Raw genomic sequence first — 19971 nt, 5'->3', positions numbered from 1 at the left:
ATCTGTATCAAATTCAAATTTATTGCCCCATCAGCCTTTCTCTGGTCCTGTTCCATCGTAGTGCCCATTATGTCTCAGCAGCTCCTATCATAATACAGTATATGTTTAAATAATGACTATACATTCCTGCAGTGGACTGGTGCCCTGTCCAGGGTTTGTTCCTGCCTTGCGCCCTGTGCTGGCTGGGATAGGCTCCAGCACCTGTGACCCTCTTCAGGACTAGAAAATGACGGACTGACTGAATGACATTCTTTTCTTTTTGCCTGCCTTGCATTTTACTGGCATGACATCCAAGGTTCATTAAGGCTTCTACTGAGGATAGAATTTATAAATTGAAAAAAGGTGTTTTGTACCCACTGTGTACGCTGTTTACAGATGTGGTACTGGTTTAATATATGGAAATGGAATGAAAAGTTGAACAACACTGAAGGTTTTTTGAGATGCTATTACCATTGTCTTTACAATTCTAGAGTTGCAGTTTGGCCTAGTGACTATGGAGCCTGAAAACAAACTCCCAAGTGTGTCAGATCAGTCCTCACCACAGTTAATTAGGTGAGCTTGAGTAGATCACTTCACCTGCCTGTGTTCAAACTTAGTCGTTTTCTTACCTGCTTTGTCCCAAACAGGGTCATGGGGTTCTACTGTAGCCTATCCCTGCTAGTGCAGAGCACAAAGCAGGAAACAAACCCTGGACAGGGCGCCAGTCCACGTTGCAGGGCAGACACACTAGGGCCAATTCAGAATCACCAATCCACCTAACCTGTACTGTCTTTGGACGGTGGGAGGAAGTTGGAGCATCCAGAGGAAACCCATGTAGTCACGGGGAGAACCTGAGACTTGAACCCTGGTGTCCTTACTGCTCGGCATGCTATAATAAAACGGTGCTTACTATTGAAAGCAGCTACATGAAACGAAAGAAAAAAAGGAAACAAAACTGCCTAAAATACTACAAATAATGTCAAGCTAACATACAGAACTACTGTATAACTTTCTATTCCTGCTATTCTGCAATTAGGCCTAAGGTTAAAAACAATATAACAAAATCAGTGTAATATATACATTTTTCAAGTTTAAGCATTTTATAGTAAAACCTAAGGCAGAATTAAACTGCTGCTAGTTCATTGACCCAATGCAGGCCCTAATCATCAAGATAGTAGTCCTCTACAAGAATTTTATTTTAGGTTGTGACAGCTTTTTTTTTTTCATATATCATGAAAGGGCAAAATATTGCAATAAACATTCTCTTTTCTTTCTGTGCATTTTTAATTTATTGAAATTTCTTACTGTTATTGAAAGATGTAGAATACACTGTATCTTTATACTGAATCAGAAATCAGTGCAACAGCCTCCTTTTGTTGTCTGCACTTCAGCAACCAAGAGATCAAGTGGATTAAAAGGCCGTGAATGTTGAATCAATGAAGATGCGAAAAAGAAAAATTGTTTGGGGTGATCAAACCATGTAAGAATTAAATGAAGGACAAATCACATTTTAGGTGCAAGTAAAATTACTATGTGGTATATTTTATCTATATGATGTATACTGTATATACATGTATACAATGCACTGGGCCTGTATGTAGAAGTAGGTTACATAAATATAATTAATCTGTATAATTATTAAAAGATCATGAACACTGTACAGGAACTTAGGTAAAAGAAGGCTATTTATTACCCTGATTATGCTGATAAGTATATACTATACTATGTGTGGCACTGCAGAGGTTAATGTTGCTGCCTCATGGGTCCACTGTCCTGTGTTCAAATCCCATCCCTGGCCATCACTGTCTGTGTGTAATTTGTCAGTTATTTCCTTGTGTGTTTGGGGCTTTTCTAAGAACGACTTAAGTTTACTTCCTCCTTTTTAAATTAAATATAATTTTTTTTTCTGGTAGAAGTAATAGGAATATAAATCCATCCATCCATAATCCAACCCGCTATATCCTAACACAGGGTCACAGGGGTATGTTCAATCAATCAATCAACATTTATTTATATAGCACATATTCATACAAAAAATGTAGCTCAAAGTGCTTTACAAAATGAATAGAAAAATAGAAGACACAATAAAAAATAAACATAAGTCAACATTAATTAACATCCATCCATCCATCCACTTTCTAACCCGCTGAATCCGAATAGGGTCACGGGGGTCTGCTGGAGCCAATCCCAGCCAACACATAGTTAGTAAAAATACTAACGGATTGGTGTCCCACAGATCTTTGATTTCGGATAGTGGGAGGGCAGGCTGTAATGGTAAAAGTGGGCAAATGAAACTGAATGCAAGTAAACGTGAAGTATTACACATAGGCACTGGTATAGCACAGAACTCTGGGCCCTATACATAAACAGTCTCTGTGGGCCCCTTCCTCTTGATCCATGTCGGTCACATGTACTTTTCTTCCAGGTTTCAAGGGTCCCCCGCCCAGTGGGCCCTGGGTAATCATTACTCTTTTTCCTCCCCACTACGACATCCATGCACACAAGTAAAAATGTCAGGATTGAAAACAAAATGGGAGGTCTGAAAGTCTAAAGTACACCTTATGAGGAGAATTTAGGGGTCTCAGTACTAACAACTGCCAGACAGCGTTCAGAGGCAATAAAGAATGTGAGGTTATATAGCACCCTGATGTGTGGAGTACAAGTCCAAGGTATTTAACCTGAAGCTGGAGTCAATCCCAGCCGACACAAGGTGCAAGGCAGGAACAAACCCCAGGCCGGGTACCAGCCCACCAAGCACACACTAAGGACAATTTAGGATTGCCAATGCAGCTCACCTGCATGTCTTCGGACTGTGGGAGGAAACCCACGCAGACACGGGGAGAACATGCAAACTCCACGCAGGGTGGACCCAGGAAGCGAACCCAGGTCTCCTAACTGCGAGGCAGCAGCGCTACCACTGCACCACCGTGCCACCCAGGAATATAAATAACTTGCTAATTTCTTAATTTATTTTAAAGCTGTGAAATACTTGCTGTCCCCCGTAGTGAAACAGGACAGTGAGGAGGGTCCCGCCCGGCTCCTCACTCCTGATGTCCCGCTTCCCCCTCAGCCTGCAGCCTTTGTCTTAGATTAGCGGGAATATATCGCTCCTGCAAGCTAACTATGATTCTTAGCATGATGAGAGAAGTTGCAAAATCAACCGGAATGTTCACGCAAATTATAAACAAAAAACCCGATCTAGATCTGTTAAGTAGTTCTCTTGTGAAAAGCAGACAGACAGACAAATGTTGGATTTTATATATATATATATATATATATAGAGAGAGAGAGAGAGAGAGAGAGAGAGAGAGATGTATGTTTCTTCATTAGAAATTATACAAAACCATATCAGAAATATTAAAAGCAAGTGACCACACACTTGTAAACATTATCAGACTCTTATCTGATGCTCACTTTTGCATGTTGTTTCACAAATTGACTTTTTGTAAAATTACACCAACTTTTCAGGGAATTTCTAATAAGCAGCAAAAAATACTTGATAAGTCAAAATATACAGGGAATATTTCCTTTTTTAAATTTACTTATTTTGTCTGTTTAAGTTATCCATATCAACATCTACCTCTTTGCCAGAAAAGTGAAGTAAAAATACAGCTTATAAACACAGTGTAGTGAACACACCGTTTCTGGTCTTATCAATACATTATTAGGCCTTATAGTGGTTGGCGTAAAACATGAAAATGATCATTTTTTTTAAAATAATCTTTATTCAATTAATAATCTTTATTCAATATGAAATTAAATTGTTTGATGGTTTGGGATAAGCATCATCTTTACCAGGCCCTGCAATGGATAATCACAATTTGGAAAATAAATGGATACATTACATTCATGTATATTTAGGCTATGAGAAATAAGATTAAAAGCATTAGAAAAATATAATACTCATCAATGTAAACAGTAGAACAAGTTAGGCGAGAACAGGCCATTCAGCCGAACAAAACTCACCAGTCCTGTCCACTTAACTCCTCCAAAAAAAAACATCAAGTTGAGCTTTGAGGGTCTCTTAAGTTCCTACAGTTCACCACACTATGTGGTTTCTGTAAACTTCCTGATGTTGGTGTGAAATTTCCCCTCCACAAGTTTCCAACTGTGTCCCCGTGTTCTTAATGAACTCAGTTTAAAGTCACAGTCCTGATACACTGCACTAATTCCCTTCATCATTTTAAACACTTCAGTCAGGTCTCCTCTTAATCTCCTTTATAGGCTCAGCTCTTTTAATCTTTCCTCATAACTCACCCCCTGTAGGCCCTGAATCAGCTCAGTCGCTTCGTCTTGACTTTCTATATTGCTGTTATGTCTTTTTTTTTTTGTAGCTGGGAGACCAATCTGCACACAGTACTTCATGTGACGCCTCACTAGTGTGCTATAAAACTTGAGCTTCAGTAAAGATTGACTTGCAAATGAACAACATCACACACTCAGGCCTGAGTAATCCGATTCACATTCACCAGAGGCCCGCAGCACTGGGTGCAAGGTGGGATCCAACCCTGGATTAGGTGCCATTGACACACACACAGGGTTAATTTATAATTGCCAGATACCCTAATTTTCACATCATTGGAATGTGGGAGAAAAAAAAAAACACAAAGACACGAGGAGAACATGCAGACTCTACACAGATGGTGATTAAGCAGTGCGTTTGAACCCAGGATACTGGAGTTAATCAGTAGCAGCTTTGCATTACCAACTCCTGTAAAAGAATAGACACATACATTGTGTGCAATTTAGATGGCATTAGGAAAATGAAACTTGATTTGACGTCTTTGTTATTTTTGTTTATTTATTTCTTTTTGTTAAATGCATACTAGAATACAGAATACTTCATAGCAGCATTACTTGTATATTCAGTTTGAGAAAGAATGAGCATAGTTCTAAGAAATGCATTTTTGGTCACGCCATAAGTTGAGCAGAGGAACTTTCAAATTGAAATAATAGACAGAAGGTTAAATGGGCGCATACTGCATGGCCTACATGTTAAGCCAAGAATCTTTATTTATACATTTTTTCATCTATAATACTATACAAAAAGATTTCTTATATAACGGTTCCTTGGTTTGGTCTGTTTAGTTTCGTAATTTAGTTTTCTACCTGAATGCTGGTCTCAGAAGGTATCTTAATGTTTTGGCATTCATAAAAATGCTATACATTTTAGCTAAAATTACTTGAGCCACATTATAGAAAAACTGAATATGCGTACATTGAAAATTTTAAATGCTATGTAAAATGAGTGATATTTACTACCACAGATCATTTTTTGAGTAAAAATGGTGTTGAGTTTATGCAGAATAATATAGGAAAATTGTTGCAAAGATGTATGTTATTTATTAATTGAACCTTGTCAGTCTACTTCTAATAATCAGCAGAGTGAACTGAGATGCTTGTACATGTTGAGTAATCAATCTTAAAGAGTACAAGACACTTAACACAAGCAGAAGGAGTTCAAAATCGAAAGTCCTTTGCAGCTTTTCGGCTTTAAACTTGAAAATGACAAATTTATTTTAGGATCAGGGGAGTTTTCGTACAAGCATGGCTTCATTGGAAGCTGCTAAATTGAAGATTATAGCAGACTTGTTTTTGTTCTGTGATGGATGCTGCTGGGATAAGCGCCATTCTGTCACGACCTTCACTTGGGTTGAGCAAGTCTGAGAACGTTAAGGTACCTTTAGACTTATCAGACCTGATTTCACTGGTTGAATTTACAAAGATGTTTATACTAAAATACTGTAAAGAAAATTTTGTATTTTAACTGAAATCCTTGTGATTAAAAATGTATTTCTTTAAACTTGGTGATTGCATTTCTTCCTCATGCCATGCACTGTTCATTTAAGTATGAAAATTAAAGACTGTCATAATGTAAAAAATTACTAGAATATATAAAAAGATAATAATACATAGTAATAATCCTCCCTGGGCGGGCAAATAAAGATGTGAATGACAAAAAGGTCCATTTAAAATGGCCAATTAACCTAACATGCAATGCAGCAAAATGTTTAGTGCAGCAAGATATTTGTATTTTTGTAACACCAGTAGGTGAAGTGACTTGCTCAGGATTAAATTTCACTCGATAAAATCTATCTATCTATCTATCCATCTATCCATTTATCTATCTATCCATCTATCTATCTATCTATCTATCTATCTATCTATCTATCTATCTATCTATCTATCTGTTATATAGTGCCTTTCATATCTATCTATTATATAGCAACTTTCATATCTATCTATTATATAGTGCCTTTCATATCTGTCTATATCTTTAATATAGCACCTTTCATATCTATCTATCTGTCTATCTATTATATAGCGCCTTTCTTATCTATCTATCTATATCTTTAATATAGCACCTTTCCTATCTATCTATCTATCTATCTATCTATCTATCTATCATATAGTGCCTTTCATATCTATCTATCTATCTATCTATCTTTCTATCACTCTGAACATTTAAAACAACAATGGTGAAAACTCACAGTGCTTTGTTAGAATTGGTGTTAATTGTAGGCTGTACTGTATTAATGTTCATTGTGTCTCAGTGGTCTGTATATTCAGTGAGCTTTGCAGTCACTCACAGTACATAATCTGCTCATTAAATGCTATTTATTTATATACAGTATACAGTGCCCTCCTTAATGTTTGGAACAAAGACCCCTTTTTTTTCCTTGATTTCCCCCTCTGGTCCACAGTTTAAAATTACAAATCAAACAATTCAGACATCGTGATTGAAGTGCTCATTGCTGACTTTCATTTAAGGGTAATTGCAGTCGCATCATATCCAAATGACAACACTTTTTCTACACGGTCCCTCCATTTCAGGACAACATAATGTTTGGGACAATTGGTATCACAGGTGGTTTGTGATTCTTCAGGTGGGTTTCATTGATTCATAAGAGGCCTCAGGTTGTTTCTGCTCTTTGGAGTCTGTAGTTGCCATTGTTCAACAAGAGGACAAGAGCTGTGCCAGTGAAAGTCAAAGAAGTCATTATGAGGGTGAAAAACAAGAATAAATCCTTTAGAGACATCAGGAAAACCTTATGATGACTCAAATCGGCTGTTTGCAATGTAATGAAGAAGAAAGAACACAGTGGTGAGCTCAGTAATCACAAAAGGGCTAAGGAAGACCTCCACTGCTAATGACAGAAGAATCCTCACTATGGTCAAGAACAAGCACCAGAATGGGATCAAAACATCTGCCAAGAGCAACTTCTCCCAACCATCCAAGAACAGTCTGGTGACCAACAGTGCCTTCTCCAGCAATGATGCAGCAAATGGCCAAAAGGCAAAAGTGAGAACTAAGTGGCTCGGGGAAGAAAACATCAAAATTTTGGGTCCATGGCCAGGAAACTCCCCAGACCTTAATCCCATTGAGAACTTGAGAGGTAGGTGGACAAACAAAAACCCACCAATTCTGACAAACTCCAAGCATTGAGGGTGCAAGAATGGGCTGCCATCAGTCACGATTGGGCCCAGAAGTTGATGGACAGCCTGTCAGGGCGAATAGCAGAGGTCTTGAAATAGAAAGAAGTGCCAACACTGCAAAGATGGACTCTTTGCATAAATTTCATGTCATCCTCTTTAATAAAAGCCCTGTGTGTGTCCAGGTGTCCGTGTGTGTCTGTATCTTCTGGTGAAGTGTGCATGCGTGAGGCCGCGACGCACATCGCACCGTGCCCCGCCCGTTCGCACACACACTGGAAGCTGGGCACACAGTGAATGGCCTTGCCGCGGCAGTGCATGATAAGCAAATAAAAGACATCATTGCTGGGGAGAGTGCTGATTGGGTAGTCGCGGCCGCGCACATAAAGTCCGTTGCTGGGGAGACGCCACACATACAATAACCAGCTACACGCCAGCACAGATTAAAATACTTGCTGGGGAGACGACACAGTCACGATTATCAACTGCACGCCACACATTATATCAGTTGCTGGGGACACTCTGCTGATTGCCCACTGTTGTGACAGAAAATTCAAGTCATATTACGGACATCAAAGCCAGTATTACTGTCAAGAGAAAATGACAGGCATTTTATGGAAATACAAACCAGTATTACTGCGAGAGAAATTTAAAGGCACACAATACACTGACGCATATTACACCCACATACAAGCCAGTATTACTGTAAGAGAAAATATTACGGACATATCTACTAACAACATGCCACCCAAAAAAAAAAAAAGGACACGTCAAGTAGGACAAAAGGCACAGACAATCAAATCCTATATAAGCAACATCTCCTGGAAGAACGGTCAGCAAAAGAAAGGCTGAAAGACAAAAAAAAAAAAATACGAACAAATAGATCGATTGAAGAAAAAGAAAATGAGCGTCAGAAAAACGCTAAAAGAGAAAGACTCAGAAGAGCAAACCTTAGAAAAAGTTGGCGTTTACTTGCCAGAACCAGCATTCAGCCACGGTCAGTTATATGTTGCATTATCAAGAGTTAGAAGTTTTCCAGATGTTGTTGTCAAGGTTGTAGATGGTCCTGAACAAGGCAAACTGTTACTAAACTCGGACAGAATATTTACAAGAAATGTTGTCTATAATGAAATTGTATAGAAAAATCTCATGAGGTAAAAAAATAGAACGTTTTTCCTAAATATCTTCTTTAGATATTGTGTATTAGATTGTTACAAAGGTTTACACTAAGGCAATATTAATTATACTTACTGTATTGTCATACGTTTCTATTTTATTATTATTTTACTTTAGTCTTCTTGCAAAAATATTTTTGACAAAAAAAAAAATTATGACAAGAAACAGAATGAGGTCAAGGTCCCTTGCCATTTAATACAAACCGGATTCCAAAAAAGTTGGGACACTATACAAATCGTGAATAAAAACTGAATGCAATGATGTGGAGGTGCCAACTTCTAATATTTTATTCAGAATAGAACATAAATCACGGAACAAAAGTTTAAACTGAGAAAATGTATCATTTTAAGGGAAAAATATGTTGATTCAGAATTTCATGGTGTCAACAAATCCCAAAAAGTTGGGACAAGGCCATTTTCACCACTGTGTGGCATCTCCCCTTCTTCTTACAACACTCAACAGACGTCTGGGGACCGAGGAGACCAGTTTCTCAAGTTTAGAAATAGGAATGCTCTCCCATTCTTGTCTAATACAGGCCTCTAACTGTTCAATCGTCTTGGGCCTTCTTTGTCACACCTTCCTCTTTATGATGCGCCAAATGTTCTCTATAGGTGAAAGATCTGGACTGCAGACTGGCCATTTCAGTACCCGGATCCTTCTCCTACGCAGCCATGATGTTGTGATTGATGCAGAATGTGGTCTGGCATTATCTTGTTGAAAAATGCAGGGTCTTCCCTGAAAGAGATGACGCCTGGATGGGAGCATATGTTGTTCTAGAACCTGAATATATTTTTCTGCATTGATGGTGCCTTTCCAGACATGCAAGCTGCCCATGCCACACGCACTCATGCAACCCCATACCATCAGAGATGCAGGCTTCTGAACTGAGCGTTGATAACAACTTGGGTTGTCCTTGTCCTCTTTGGTCCGGATGACATGGCGTCCCAGATTTCCAAAAAGAACTTGAATCGTGACTCGTCCTGACCACAGAACAGTCTTCCATTTTGCCACACTCCATTTTAAATGATCCCTGGCCCAGTGACAACGCCTGAGCTTGTGGATCTTGCTTAGAAATGGCTTCTTCTTTGCACTGTAGAGTTTCAGCTGGCAACGGCGGATGGCATGGTGGATTGTGTTCACTGACAATGGTTTCTGGAAGTATTCCTGAGCCCATTCTGTGATTTCCTTTACAGTAGCATTCCTGTTTGTGGTGCAGTGTCGTTTAAGGGCCCGGAGATCACGGGCATCCAGTATGGTTTTACGGCCTTGACCCTTACGCACAGAGATTGTTCCAGATTCTCTGAATCTTCGGATGATGTTATGCACAGTTGATGATGATAGATGCAAAGTCTTTGCAATTTTTGCTGGGTAACACCTTTCTGATATTGCTCCACTATCTTTCTGCGCAACATTGTGGGAATTGGTGATCCTCTACCCATCTTGGCTTCTGAGAGACACTGCCACTCTGAGAAGCTCTTTTTATACCCAATCATGTTGCCAATTGACCTAATTAGTGTTAATTGGTCTTCCAGCTCTTCGTTATGCTCAAATTTACTTTTTCCAGCCTCTTATTGCTACTTGTCCCAACTTTTTTGGGATTTGTTGACACCGTGAAATTTTGAATCAACATATTTTTCCTTTAAAATGATACATTTACTCGGATTAAACGTTTGATCTGTCATCTACGTTCTATTACAAATAAAATATTGACATTTGCCATCTCCACATCATTGCATTCAGTTTTTATTCACAATTTGTTTAGTGTCCCAACTTTTTTGGAATCCGGTTTGTATTATAGACTGTTCCTACTAATGTTTCTGCACTACTGTTCTAGCGCCCGTTATTGTAACGGGCTTAATGTCTAGTAGTAAATAAAGATTTCTTGTAGTTTAATTGTTCTGTGGTGGGCTGGCACCCTGCCCAGGGTTTGTTTCCTGCCTTGCGTCCTGTGTTGGCCGGGATTGGCTCCAGTAGACCCCCGTAACCCTGTAGCTAGGATATAGCGGGTTGGATAACGGATGGATGGATGGATGTAGTGTAGTCAATAAATGCCTTTGAAACTTCTGAAATTCTTGTAATTCTACTTCAGTACACCAGAGAAACATCTGACAAAAAGATCTAAAAACACTGAAACACCAAACTTTGTGAAAACCAACACTTGGGTCATTCTGTAAACTTCTGGCCACGGTTGTACAGAAGGGATAGCACGTGGCATTTATCGATTTTGGAGAAGGCTTACGATAGAGCGACAGGCCGAGAGGTCTGGAGGTGCAGGCGAGAGAAAGGAGGACCAGAGAATTGTGTGTCCAGGATATGTAAGGGCGAGTGAGGACCCGCGGTTGGGGGTGACAGACGAAACCCCAGTTAGAGGAGGACTGCACCAGGGGTCTTCTTGAAGTCCTGAACTCTTTGATCGGCTTATGGATGTTGTCACGAAACACTGTCTTCTGGTCAGTGTCCGCTAATAGTTCATAGCCTAACGGTGCTCAAGGTACCCCATAAAGTCTCTTGAAATCAAAAGTCACCAATGTTTATTGCAAAAATACAAAAATAATAAACTAGTATTTGTGGGTGGGATAAAGGACAAAATCCATAAAAATATAATGTAACAATCCAGCAGAACAAAATAGTCGCATCCAACAAACAGGACAAATTCAATAAATTACTGAAAACATTCATGCGTAGTAATTATAGGCAAGGGCTCATAAAATACACACAGTGCAAAGCTGTCAAAAAAATGAAATGGTAGAAAGAAAAAGGGGGAATAACTGATCCAATGGCTCTGTAGCCTCCAAAACCTCTCTCTCCACAAGTGCTGAAGCTCTCCTCGAAATCACTGGATTAAAAAGCTTGGAAAAAATACCATTATTTTATTAATTCTATTGAAATTACACAACATTCCATGCAAAAAAAATACATTTTAACAAAAACTAGGGGGCTCCGCCCTCTGCTCGCTTCGCTCGCCCACCCCCAGCTTTGGTTTACCGGATATACAGGGTGCAGCAGAAATAACTCCCACATTTCGAAAAATCACTGTGGGGTCCCCAAAGCAGGTACAGGGGTGCGGTCCGTTCCGTTAGGTACGGTATACAAAAATTGTGAATCGGTAGCTGCGACGCAGAGGGTGTTTCGCATGCGGTTCGGTTTACGTCCTAATGAAAGTGTTCCAGACCAGAAAACGATTTTGCTGTGGGTTCAAAGAGTAAGGGTAACAGGAGGTTTTCAAACATCGTCCTCGGTCCTTGGACCAACTAAAGGAGGCTATTCAAGAAGAAATTGAAGGAATTTCGCCCCAACATGCTAGTGAGAGTGATGGAAAACTTCCAAGAACGGCTCCAAATGTGTATCAGCCGTCAAGGCCACCATTTGGACGATATATTATTTTTAAAACTTAAAAGTAAAAAAACTTTTTTATATCTACATTTGGGAAATAAAAAGTTTTTGGTGATACCTCGTAGCCTTTTTTTTTCAATCCCCCTTTGAAATGTGGGAGTTGTTTCTGCCGCACCCTGTATAATTTAAAGAGATTGTTAGTTTCATGGGAATTGTAACATATGCATTATTTTCACTTTTACTTTAAAACTTTTGTAAAAACAATACTTGTCCTTTATTTCCAGCCCTGGGCGTGGTTAAATCTTTCTCGCAGGACGTATAACGCTGCTCGTATTGTGAAGGGGGGAAGAGGGCGGCTGAATGCACGCTAAGGAGATGCCGTCGGATCATCTGCTGTCTTTCTGCTGCTGGCGAGCTGCGTGTTCTTTTTGTCGTGCCGCACGTCGATCATTTTAAAGCCTGTACAGCAGTTGTCCTTTTACCACTTTGTGTCTCCGCCTCTCGCGTTGTGAAAGTTGTCGGGGGGAGTTGAACGGACCCTCAGGAGAAGCAGTTGGATCATCTGCTGGCTTCCTGCTGCTGGCGAGCTGCGTGTTCTTTTTGTCGTGCCGCACGTCGATCATTTTAAAGCCTGTACAGCAGCTGTCCTTTTGCCACTTCGTGTCTCTGCCGGGGTTTTGAACGCAGTTGCAGTAGGATCATCTGCTGGCTTGTTTCTGCTGGGGAGCTACATGTCTTGCTTTTCGCACTTTGCGTTGATCAATTGAAAGCCTGTACAGCAGCTGTCCTTTTACCACTTTGTGTCTCCGCCTCTCGCGTTGTGAAAGTTGTCGGGGGGAGTTGAACGGACCCTCAGGAGAAGCAGTTGGATCATCTGCTGGCTTCCTGCTGATGCTGCTGGTGAGCTGCGTGTTCTGCTTGTCGCTTCACGTTGTTTTAAGAGCTGGGAGCACATGATGTTTGTCTGTCAAAAGGCATTCCAAGAACTGCTTGGTTAGATGTCCGTGGACTTGTTTTAAAATGTGGTCTCACTGCCCTGTCTCACATGACGTTAAAGTCTCTCTCGCGGGGCGTCAAATTGTCTTCGCGTGACGTTAAAGTGTGTCTCGCGCGGATGTCAAATTGTCTTCTGAGAAGATCACGTCTCGTCTCCCTAGTTTCCCTCCTAGGATTTTTTTTTTCTTTTTAGAGAGATAAGATCGAAATCAAATCAACACCCAACCTTGAAAAAGAGAGCATGGCCAGCAGAGTAAAACTTAACTCTGGTAAAAAATAAGTAAATTGATAAATTAATAAATGAGTAATGATAAATGGAGAAGAAAAAAAAGGGAAAGAATCTGCTTCCTCAGTGCTTTAAAAGCTTATTCTAAAATGTCATTGATCAGATCCTGCCAGGTTTTGATAAAGTTCTGCTCAGATCCTCTAAGTGCAAATTAGATTTTTTCTAATTTCAAATAATATATAACATCAGGTACCCACTGTGGTATAGCGGGTCCACAGCTCATTGAGCAAAGGCCATTCTATTTAAATAAATGATCGCCGCGCTCGCGGCTTAGCGAGGGGACGTTGGGCCATAGCGGGCCGTGGGCATTTCTCACCGAGTGCACAGGTGAGGAACTGTCCACTGACTTAAAGAAGGTGAGTTAGGATTCTACCAGTTGATCAAGATAAGTCCACGTGCTAATAGTGTAGTAAAGGTGATCACCGTTTGTTTGTCCTTCTCCACTTTAAGTCCCTCAGTGAGCCCACCAGACACAGCTGTTAGTGGGTTATGAGTGGTTGGGACATCAAGGCTGTCTGAAAGGCACTTAAAGATTTTGGTCCAGAATGATGTTAATGTGATGAAGGCCCAAAACATGTGACCCAGTGAGGCTGGAGCTCGACTGCAACGTTTGCAGGTTGGATCTCGTCCTGGAAACATTTTGGACAATTTTAAACGAGAGAGATGTGCTCGATATATAATGTTAAGTTGAATAATTGTATGCTTTGCGCATATGGAGCTCGAGTGAATGCTCTGCATTGCTGCCTTCCACTCCTGTTCTGAGATGTTGACTGAGAGATCCTTTTCTCACTGTCCTCTTGAATCTTTGAAAGAGGAGGGACTGTAAAATAGTTTTATATATATACAGAAATGCAGTCCTTGAGACTGATCAATATTATTTACAACATAGAGGCAAGTGGGAGGTGAGGAAAATTGGGCAGGTTCTGTTTAACAAAGTTTCTAATTTGAAGGTAGTGAAAGAAATGTGTTGCTGGAAAGTTCAATTTGGAGTGTAATTGTTCGTAGGATGCGAAGATGTCGTCTACGTACAGATCTCTAAGTGATTTAATCCAAAATGTTTTCCAGACACTAATTGAGAGGGTGGAAAAAGGTGGTCATCATGCAGAGGTGCCACGGATTAAAGCTTCTCTGTCTTAAAATGCTTCCTACATTGGCTCCATATTCTGAGTGAGTGAAGCACCATTGGGTTGTTAGTATATTGGCGATGACTTGTACTTATTGGAGGTACAAAGCAAAGAATATAAAGAAGTGCTGCAGGATTTTATTTCTATTGTGGACCAGGCTTGTGTCTGTTCATCTATTTGTGTCCATGTCCAGGTTTGTATAGCATGTATAATTGCTACCCAGTAATAAAACTGAAAGTTAGGTAGCGCCATGCCACCTTCTGCCTTAGGTCTTTGTAGGGCCACCCTGTGGATGTGTGAATGTTTTGAATTCCAAATAAATGAGGTTATGATTGAATCTAATTTCTTAAAAAACGATTTATTGATGTATATTGGAATGTTTTGAATATTCATCTTAACAATGTTAATTCTTCCAGCTAAAGTAAGATGAAGGGGGAAAAAATTCCTTTAAGACAACCTACAGCATGGGGGGGAAAAAATGAATCTTTGCAATACGCAGAATAGTGACAGCCATCTTCATCACTCACCCCCCTTACTAACAGCTCTGAGGCCTGTTAAGTATTTCCTACCCAGTCACTTAAAGGCAATGGGCCCCTACCATTTAGATAGAGGAGGAATAGCACCGCCTTCTCCTCACTTTATTCCTACACATACACCATCCTACATACATCTCTCACACATCCCCGGGGATTACATTTAAACTCTTAAACAACAACAAGGTGTAAAATACACCGAACGAGTGGAGTAACACTATTACCATCCCGTACTGCGATTGCTCTCCCCACTTTCCCATTTCGTTCCTCCTGACTGTTGCGAAATCAGCAGCTTGCTGATAAAGGGAGTACGCAGCCACACACACGCAGAATGAAAACCGCTAACTCGGCTAGTCGACTTAAGAAGAGGACTCCGCCAAGTCGGTAAGTGAAGTAATCTCAAAATAATAAAACAAATAAATAATAAAATTAATAAATATTTAATTTATATTTAATATTTTATTTATTTAATAAATAAATAATAAAAGTACAGTGGAACCTCGGTTTGCGAGCATAATTGCGTTCCGGAAAGCGTGCTCGCAATCCAAAACACTCGTATATCAAAGCGAATTTCCCCATAAGAAATAATGGAAATTCAGATGATTCGTTCCACAACCAAAAACTATTCATATAAAAAGGATTAATACAAAATATAAAGTAAAATACATAATACAAATTAACCCGCAATTTACCTTTAAAAAGAATCATGGCTGGTGTGAGTTTCTAAACTCATGTGGAATTCCACCCAACGGGACGACACGCGGAAGAGCGTCCCAAAGCAATTGCAGTCTCCCAGCGCTGTATCAGTTCGCCGTATAAGCGCATCCAAAAAGATCAAGGAACATTATAAAGATCCCGCTGCAATAAATAACAGCGCTGTTGCTGTTTCAAACTGAATAAACTGGTGTTTATTCAGCTGGTGTTAAAGTACCGAGACTCAGCTTCGTGTTTTGGGGAGCAAGATGAGGACTCGCACTTCACAGCGCACACACACACACACAGTCACAATGCTGTAGTAAACAGAGAGAGGCGCTGGGCGAGTGAGATAAGAAGAGAGAGAGAAGCGCTGTAAATAGAGAGAAGCGCTGGGCGAGCAAGATAAGGAGAGAGAGAGAAAAAGACGCACTGGGCGAGCGAGCGAGCGAGATAAGGAGAGAGAGAGAGAGAACCACCATCATCTCAGTTGTGATTACATGACGCTCAGCAAACAAAGTGTATCCATACTACTCGTATTGCAAGACATCGCTCGTTTATCAAGTCAAAATTTATTAAAAAATTTTGCTCGTCTTGCAAAACACTCGTAAACCAAGTTACTCGTAAACCGAGGTTCCACTGTAATCTAAAAATCTAAAACTCTGACGTTTACCGGAATGATGTGCTCACATTAAGTTTTCTAGGGTGAATCATTTCACTTTACGAATCTATCAGCACTGCACCTGTCAACTCTTTACTGTACTTTATTTGGCTAAATAGCGGCTGCTGCTGCTGATTCTTCTGGCTTCCCGCTCCGACAAGAAGACCCGGTGATGGTTCTACTACCATCACAGATGTGTCGACCCGTAGGGATAAAAGACCTGAGGTTAGGGATCTGCTCTGGCAATCGGAAGGTTGTCGGTTTGAATCCCGTAAATGCCAAAAGGGACTCTGCTCTGTTGGGCCCTTGAGCAAGAAGACCCTTAACCTGCAATTGAGTAGTGAGAAAAGCGCTATATAAATGCAAAGAAATATTATGAAATTGCAGGCTTTGTGATGATGACATTGTGTTGTGTGCCATTAGAAGAGAGGAAGTTGGAGGAATGGAGGTTTGAAGATACATAGGAAGAAGATGATGACAGAGTGTCTGAGGTTTTAATGATGATCAGAATTCAGAAGTTTGCCTGCAGGGAGAGCAACTGAAAAGAGGTAAGGAGTTTAAATATGTTGGACCAGTGGTAGGCCAAGATGGAGAATTAAATTCATTCTTCTTTTATAATCACATATGACCAATAAAATCATGGGGTGCCCATAAAAAATGAATTTAATTTCATTTAAAATGCATAGATTCCCTAAATGATTCCAAAAAAACAGCTCTTACAATTTGAAAATGTCTCCAGTGATAGCCGTTACTGAACATACTTTTATACGACGGCTCATGTTCTTTCTACGGTTAAGCTGGTTTGAAATTTCACTTTAACCTTTTGAAGGCTTTTTTAAAAAAAAAACAAAAAACAACTGCTAACAAAGCAATGGTTTTACACTTAAATCAGCTTGAAATGTCTGTTGCTGCGTGCTGTGGCCACTATCATCTCTGGCATCTCGACGGCTAGAAGGAATTACGCAGCGGTCTGGCTTCCTGGCTATCTTGGTGTGGTGGTGGCGGCGGTCGCAGTGCGATGCGATCTGATTCATATCTCTTGTCATCGTAAGTGCCGGTATTCTCCTAAGCAAACATTGCCATCGGCACATAAGCTACGTGAACATGTTCATCACTACGGTCAGCTGACGCCAGTACCTCACTTTCATTTTCGATCTCCATCTCCAGGGGCCTCATGTATAACGCCGTGCGTAGAACTCGCACTATAACATGGTGTAAGCACAAAAGCTGAAATGTCTTATGCACAGAAAAATCCAGATACAGGAATCTGTGCGTACTCCAACTTCCACGTTCTTCTACTACATAAATCCAGATCAGCGTGAAAAGTAACGCTCGTGCACGCGCTTTATGTAACGCCCCAACTCCTTCCAGAATTACTCCTCTTTGAATATGCAAATGAATATAAATCGCCCTTAAGCGCAGCCTTCTGTGAAAAGACAATGGGAAAAGCACGGGGGGAAACATAAGAATTTCAGCGAATACCAAGTGGAGGCAAAGGAAAAACATACTATTTGTTCAAAAAAATCGTGGGATAATCAACAAAAGGAAGTTGATCGAGTGACATAGTGTGTTGGAGAAACTTGAAAGCTCACGTTCACAAAATCGCACAGTGCCGGAAATAAAAAAGAAGTCACATATCAAAGTCACCGTGAAAAGGCGAGTTGTAGCCCATTGTCTGAGTGTCATATGAAAGCTTATTAGGGTACAGAGAAAAAAAAATAGGCACACAGTGGGGAAAAAGCACGAAATGTCAACTTCAATCTCGACATTTCCACTTTAATCACGTAGTTTATTTTGTCATTAAAGTAGAACATCATAAACTTCATCTTAAAATCGTTTAATTAACCAGTTTCTCAAATCACATCGTAATTAAAGTAGCACGTTAAATGCTTTGTTTTGTATTTGATCTTCTATGTGCTCTGTGTGTGTGAATCACTACTTGCTTCTTAAACCGGCTCTCTTCCTCCGACTGGACACAGAGTCCATTACATTCGTGATATTACAGCTCTCTGAATAACTAAAATACTGAGATGTATACGTGATTTCATTTTCATGATGATAGGAGTTAAAGCACGTTATTAAACATGTTTTTCACTTTGATGAAATAATTTATTGCAGCAGTACTCAGGGGCGGCTCTAAGCTTGTGGTGGCACTGGGCAGAGGAAGAATCGGTGGCTCCTTCGTCGGCCAATGTCAGTAAGGTAGCTTATGCACGGTGGATGGCCACGTCCGTTGCAGACACTGCATAGCCGCCTCGTGCTCATGACACAAGCATTTGCTGCGTTTTTAGCTGTGTTGTTATTTTCTCTTTCTGTTTTATATTCAATATATATTGGCGTAGCCGTCACTGCAGTCCTTGCTTTTCTTTCCCCAAGTAACCGATCGCCACACAATCAGCTCTGTAATAGACGTTAAGGAACATTGAAATATCTTCGCAGTACATGTTTAATTATTCTATCCTTCACGACACTCCCACTGAAGAATATAGATTATTTAAATGAAGTTAAAGTTTTATCTGTATAATTTAACAAACATATTTTGCTGCATTTCATCTTAAAAATGATATCGTCATCATATGTAAATACGCGCTTTATAAAGTGGCTCAGGTTGTGAGATATTATAACTGTAGTGCAAGTTTACAGTGAGGTGATTGTACTTATAAGTCCTAACAGCATTTAAAGTTCTTGGGATGAAACTGTTTCTGAACCGCGAGGTCCGTACAGGTAAGGCTTTGAAACGTTTTGCAGTGGCTGAGACAGCGTGTCCTTAAAGCTGTATAGCGATAATTCTCTTACCGATCAGCTGCTGCTGTGATTCACACTCAGATACAGTGATATAAATACTCAGAGTCGTGCAGTGAGAGAAATATTGAAAAAGATGATCCGCTGTGGCAACTCCTAACGGGAGGAGCTGAAAGAAGAAGAAGAAGAAGGAGAAGTGAGAGTAACAACGCTAAAGCAGTTCTGGTATTTGGAATACTATGGCTGTTCCCTGGACCATTATATTGTTACGAGTTAATTACAATCAGATGCGTTACACTAATAAACAATATGCGGTTAGTTTCAGTGTATTTATAAAGCCGCGTCAGGAAAATAAAAGAGTAACCACACAGGAACAGTAGCATTGCTTTGACGCTGGGTGCCGCCAGTCTGCAAAACCGAGCGGAGAACTTGCGTACGACAAGGCATGAGGTACCGTGGAAAAGTGCGTGGCTTTACGCCAAGTGTAGGTTTTATACATCGCGATTTGAACGTGGAAAAGTTCTTACACAACGTCTCTGTGCGTACGCAACATTTATGCATGAGGCCCCTGGTGAGTGCGATGCCAAGGTGTGTAGAGTGGTCCCAATTCTGTACTTCCCATTGGTGTCTGGAGGGTTGCTTGGTCTACGCTAATCTGAGTAGTTTTGTCTTCTCCCAGGTAATTGCTTGTCATACTCTTCTATGCCATTGCCGTCCATTTCTTTGTCAGAAGCATAGGGCAGATCTTTCTATTGTTCTCCAAGGGTTGGACTGCTAACAGCCTTCTCCACAACCAACTTAATTACACATTCAAATGCCAACAAGAGGGCATGATTTAAAAATTAGCACCTCATGCGTCTTATGTTTTAGGTTTGATTCCTACAACTTGGCTTGATCCACAGACCTGGCACCATATACATTTTCTGCATTTGGTTCTTACCAGACTGCCAGGAAGTTGGCATGATGTATAAACTCAACACCCTATAGCTCTGAATTTCTGGATTTGACTCTTAC

The 19971-nt window shown here is 40.3% G+C and overlaps 1 protein-coding gene across 2 annotated transcripts in view; it reads left to right on the top strand.

Moving 5' to 3' along the window:
• trmt10b (tRNA methyltransferase 10B) overlaps positions 1-17392 on the top strand; it is a 53499-nt gene extending 36107 nt beyond the window's left edge. For both annotated transcript variants that reach the window (XM_039758214.1, XM_039758213.1), the window contains exon 10: positions 16639-17392. The gene's annotated coding sequence lies outside the window, so the exon portion shown is untranslated. The remainder of the gene's footprint in view (positions 1-16638) is intronic.
• The last annotated feature ends 2579 nt before the right edge of the window (positions 17393-19971 follow it).

The sequence above is a fragment of the Polypterus senegalus genome, chromosome 7, assembly GCF_016835505.1.
Source record: "Polypterus senegalus isolate Bchr_013 chromosome 7, ASM1683550v1, whole genome shotgun sequence".
Classification (NCBI taxonomy): Eukaryota; Metazoa; Chordata; class Cladistia; order Polypteriformes; family Polypteridae; genus Polypterus; species Polypterus senegalus.
This window is presented reverse-complemented; position numbering and strand designations above follow the sequence as displayed.